Below are 5,680 nucleotides of genomic sequence, written 5' to 3' on the forward strand. Positions count from 1 at the left end.
CATTTGTAGACTTAGAAAAAGCTTTTAACGATGTTAACTGGAATAGTCTCTTCGAAATTCTGAAGATAGTGGGGGTAAAGTACAGGGAGCGAAAGGCGTGCATAGAAACCAGGCGGCATGAAAGAGAAGCATTCGTTGAGAAAGGAGCTAGATAAGGTTTTAGCCTATCCCCATGTTAAGCGAACTGTACATTGAGCAAGCAGTAAAAGAAACCAAGGACATATTTGCGGAGAGAGTTGAAGTCCAGTAAGGAGAAATATAACTTTGAGTTTTGCTGATGACACAGTAATTCTGTCAGAGACAGCAAAAGGCTTGGAAGTTCAGTTGAACGGAAAAGAGTAATGGAATGGAGTCAAATTAAATTAGGTGATGCTGAAAAAATTTTATTAGGAAATGAGACGCTGAAGGTTGTAGACACGTTTTGCGATTTGGTGGGCAAAAATCTGACAATAGACGAAGTAGAGGATATGAAATGCAAACTGGCAATTTAAAAAAGAGGGAGAGAAAATTAGCCATGTGCTACAACGTCTCGGATGACAAGCAAAGAGGTCTTGCTATGAAAAAAAAAAAAAAAAATAGCATCCCAGACCACCACTCTGGGCTGTCGGGCCGATAGGAGGCGACAGTCAGGTTGCTATCCCACCACAGGGGGCAACAGTCATCTTCGTATCCCACCACTATCTGGGGCGTCTCCAGACACTTCTTCGCTGGTCATTGGGGTTCAGTTCGAAGTGGGACTCATCACTGAATACAGTTCTACCCCAGTCTGAGAGACTCCAGGCCGGAGGCGTGTCTGGATAGACCCCGGACAGAGGTGGAAAACCAATCCGACTGTCGCCCGCCATACGGCTCGACAACCAGTATTGATGGCCTGGAGTGCTGTTTCGTTTCATTTCATTTCATAGCCAGACCCCTTTGGTTGTCATCCGCCGCACCGTTACAGCACGGCGGTATGTCGACGGTATTCTACTCCCCCTTTTGTTACTTTTTGTGGCAAGCCATCCTAGACTTACATTTCAGCAAGACAATGTCCGCTGGCGCACGCTGAAAGATCTATTGATTGTCTAAGGCTACGGCCACACTTGCGTTTTTTGAAGCTGGACGCTCAGCGTCAAAAGACGCCACAGTTACAGACAGGCTGGAGAAGGCCGGTAGTGGCCACACACAGTGTCTTTTGCTGCCAACGTCCGATGGGAAGGCGCATCCTCAAGGTCAGACGCCAGTCGGATGGGCCTGCGGGGTGGAGGGGGGGCATTCCCTGCGTCCAAAGACGCTTCTCACATTGCGTTCCCATGTGAACTTAGTAGTAACTTTGCAGTGTGTCAACACAAAGTAGTGTGTGTAGTCAAGTGTTTCATTACAGTTTTTTCGATGTGTGAGATGGAAACGACTTTCAAAATGCGGATTATAAAAACAGACAAAAAAGAATAGACAGTTGGCTAGCTGTGACATCTAATGCTGTTGATGAAGGTTGGGACAACATGGACAAAGAAACAAAAGAAGTCTTAGGTAAGTGTAGTAAAAACATTTAATTTGGGTAGTATAAAAGATCAAAAATACAATAAAATATTTAAATTTTATAAAAGACATCTGGTGAATTACATTTGTTATATTAAGTAAGTACAACAAGTCACCATATATGCGCTTTATTGTAGAATATTAGAGGTGTCTTGTTATGCCAGAACTTTTTCACTCAGCGATGTTTGCATATCGATTTTGCCAGGGTACCGAACCTGCGGTAGAACAGAAATATTCAGCAAACTGATCTCTTGTGTGTGTGTTCCTTTCACGGTCCCTCTTGTCCCCTCGGCCGGAATGCTGTCCAAAGGATATGATGATGTGTCTTCAAAGTTGTACCCATCGTTTTCCAACACAGAGTTGTGCAGTACACAAGTAGCTTTAACAATGATGCCAACCAAATAGATATTGACGTCAATCGGACGGTGGAATATACGCCATTTATTGGCTAAAATACCCAATGTACATTCCATTTACCGCCTGGCAGTCGATAAACGGTAGTTAAAAATTCTTTTAATGTTAGTCATGTCCTTACCGGGGTCTGGTCTCAGGTTTCCACACAGACCAGATGTATCGTTTGGTAATTAAATTGTTAGAATAGAGTTTCTTGCCAAAATTAGTACTTTTCAGGATGTTTGAATCACCCTCGTGTCCAAAGGCCCCAACGTCTGTATATCTGAAGTAGTAATTTGCATCAGCTACTGCCATTAAAACTACTGAGAAATATTTCTTATAGTTAAAGTGTTCACTACTCCATCCCCATGGATTGATCACGCTAATATGATTACCATCAATACATCCCATGCAATGTGGAAAATTGGCTTTTTTTTTTTTTTAAACTGTAAACTAATATTCAACCGATCTTCAGCAGTTAATTGTTTCATGTATTGGCCTTACATTGTTACCCAGATTGCTGAGCATGTCTCACGAATAATCTTTGAAATTTTTGAACGTCCAAGTAGAAACTGGACGTGTAGAGATCTGATGGAATTGCCAGTTGCTAGATACCTACAATGAAACATTGATAATGGGTTAAAAGTAAAACCAATATTTATATTAAGTGTTTTTTTTATTTTTTTAGGGAAGGATGTCAAAAAAGTGGAAGAGCATTAAGGATTGCTACTACAAAAATGTGAAAATGCACGAAGGAAAAGTGGCGATTCATTAAAATCCAGGAAACATTACATTTATCACAAACAGTGGTCATTTCTCCAATCTTTATGTGTAGAATGAGAGTGAGTATTCCATATTTATAATGTTCGTGCATTTTTAAGTTCCAGACCGAGCAATGCATGGCCACAAATTCTAAAATTTTACTATGGACAATTACAGTTTTCTCTTTTAACCACGGGACATCTGGGAATATGACTGTCGATCTAACAGAAAGTACGCAAAACGCTGGAAACAACACTGCACAACAAGAAGCAAGCACAACACCGGAAATACAACATACTACATCCAAGCCCCTTGCATAGCGCAAAGGGAGAAATAAAGTCCTTTTCCGAAGAAACGAAAACAGGATGAGTTTGAAAAAAAAGTTGTTGGGCGTTTTGGAAACGAGTTTGCAACAATCACATCCAAAGGAACCTAGAACTAATGATCCATATTAAATGTTCTTACTTTCGCAAATGCCCCTTATTAAGAACTTTAGCCCAGCTTACAAGATGGATTTTCAATTGAAATATTGGTTCAGTCCTACACACATGCACAGCCGTCCAGAATTACATCTGAAAGTGACCAACAATCATCTCAGACCATAAGCAGCTCACCTACAATGATCTTCGAGGAAAAATCAGAAGATTCAATCCTGTCCTTTTATGCATTGTAAACAAATAATACAATAAGTAATAAAACTTCACTTACCTCAAAGAGTAATGATAGTTTTTCTTCAGCCCTTATACAATCACGTAGTCGAGTGTTTCTTCCAGCAATAGGATTCGACACATGAGACAGAGTTTCGTATGACTTAATATACATCCTGTAGTACTCAAAAAAACTTTTCAGGGTTTTCTTTAAGTTTGTTGTGTAGCACATTGAATGTTCCACTCTCTGATCTGTCCTCAATTATTTGATGAGTCCAAAAACGTCTTTTTTGTCTACGTCGTCTCCGTCGAATCAGTAACAATGCAGCACATATTATTAGTGCAGATTGTTTACTTAATACATTCATTTCTCAATGCTGCGATGTCACCCAGGCATGGCTTGAAACGCTACTGAGCCATATATGGCTACATTCACGTCTTTGGTCGCTAGGACGCGTTGCGCTGAAAGAAGCTATATACACGGTCGATTGTGGCCACAACTAGGCGACTTTTGAAGCTGCTTCTTTAAACGCTGAGCGTCCAGCTTCAAAAAACGCAAGTGTAGCCGAAGCCTTCGTATTTGCCACACCCTACCTTGGCCAGTAATGTCGCCGGATCTCTCCCCAACTGAGAACGTTTGGAGCATTATGGGCGGAGCCCGACAACCAGCTAGGGATTTTGTCGATCTAACGCGCCAATTGGACAGATTTTGGCACGATATCCCTCAGGAGAGCATCCAACAACTCTTTCAATCAATGTCAAGCCAAATAAATGCTTACACAAGGGCCAGAGGTGGGCCAACGCATTATTGATTTGTTCAATTTTTGAAGCTCTTTCTCTTGAATAAGTAATCGAGTTCGATTCCTTCTGAAGCATTTTCAACCGTTCCGCGCTCAAGCAAGTTGTACCGAGTTCCGTTGCATTGGATGTGTCTCGTTCACAATTCATAGAGTGATTATTATGTACTCTTTCAAATGGTTAAAATGGCTCTGAGCACTATGCGACTTAACTTCTGAGTTCATCAGTCGCCTAGAACTTAGAACTAATTAAACCTAACTAACCTAAGGACATTACACACATCCATGCCCGAGGCAGGATTCGAACCTGCGACCGTAGCGGTCGCTCGGTTCCAGACCGTAGCGCCTAGAACTGCACGGCCACTCCAGCCGGCTGTACTCTTTCGAATAGTCCTGTTCTCGCTTACTATAAAAATGCGGTAGAGTGTAGCAAGGTTAACTATAGTAACTTTACATTCAGGTGTGTGTGTGGGGGGGAGGGGGGGGGGCGGAAGCGGGGGGGGGGGGGGGGTCACCCGGTGGGTTTGTCGTCATCAATGAGTAAATTACTACTTTCCCCTCTTATGGGAACATTTTTTCTTTAAGAGACGAAACTAACAATGTGATAATTTACAAATGATACAGCACAGCAATCAGTTGTCCTTTTTTTGCAGAGAGTTGAAAGAACTGTGACAGACGCCTGAACAACAGGGAACGGACATGCATTGCTACTACGTAGTCACTAACCGAAATCTAGATTTGCCAAATAAAACCTGCAAAAATGGCCGACTGATTAATGTTTTCCATCATTTATATATCGTATCACAGTCGCTGCGTGCACCCACGTTCCTAATGGAAGGTAACCTAATGTCCTAGTTGTTATTAACCAGTATGCTTCAGAACAGCTGTAAAAAACGTGAAAAATATGTGGAGAAAGGACATCCAGTAAATAAAGCATCAATTCACAGATTACATCAAGTGCAGTTAATTCTCTTAAAGTGATGTGTAATAGATTTCCAGCCTTTTCCAATCATCAAATAGCTCAAACTCGTTATTATCTGCAAAACAAACACAGTTTCTGTAGGCACGGATAAAGTATATACCACATGCTGGAAAACTAACTGTAGCTCAGAATGGCCTGGTATTAATAACAACATCGCTCACTGAAGATGCTACAACGAGATGAAACTCCACTTATTACATCCTTCACCGTTTAGAATAACTGCTGGATGCTGTGAACACAACTGTAGCAGTTATAAATGAAGACTTTATAATTTTTTGGGTGCTTCACTTTTTTGTCCGTGTGTATCATCACATACACAACACTAAAACATATAAATAGTCTTTGAATTTTAAAAATAACTAAACCATATATAGAGAATGTACTTTCCGAGCTTCAGTATTCGCATAATCCTTGACAATTTCACCCTAATTTCAATTTAGTTTACAGGAGGGCCCAGTTAAACAAGTGAGTCTGAAGCGCACAGAAGTCTGTCACTCAAGTAAAATGAATCTGTTGCTCATGTTTATATGTGTTGCCCATGTTTATATGTAGCATAAAATTAGTATTACAGTAGCTTCGAA

General features: G+C 41.0%; 1 long non-coding RNA gene across 1 annotated transcript; it reads left to right on the forward strand.

The window, feature by feature from the left end:
- The first annotated feature begins 1,306 nt into the window (after window positions 1–1,306).
- LOC124783589 lies at window positions 1,307–3,019 on the forward strand. The gene is made up of 3 exons (XR_007015960.1): window positions 1,307–1,509; window positions 2,600–2,753; window positions 2,851–3,019. It is a non-coding gene; the product is annotated as an uncharacterized LOC124783589 (long non-coding RNA).
- The last annotated feature ends 2,661 nt before the right edge of the window (window positions 3,020–5,680 follow it).

This window comes from Schistocerca piceifrons, chromosome 1, assembly GCF_021461385.2.
Source record: "Schistocerca piceifrons isolate TAMUIC-IGC-003096 chromosome 1, iqSchPice1.1, whole genome shotgun sequence".
NCBI lineage: Eukaryota > Metazoa > Arthropoda > Insecta > Orthoptera > Acrididae > Schistocerca > Schistocerca piceifrons.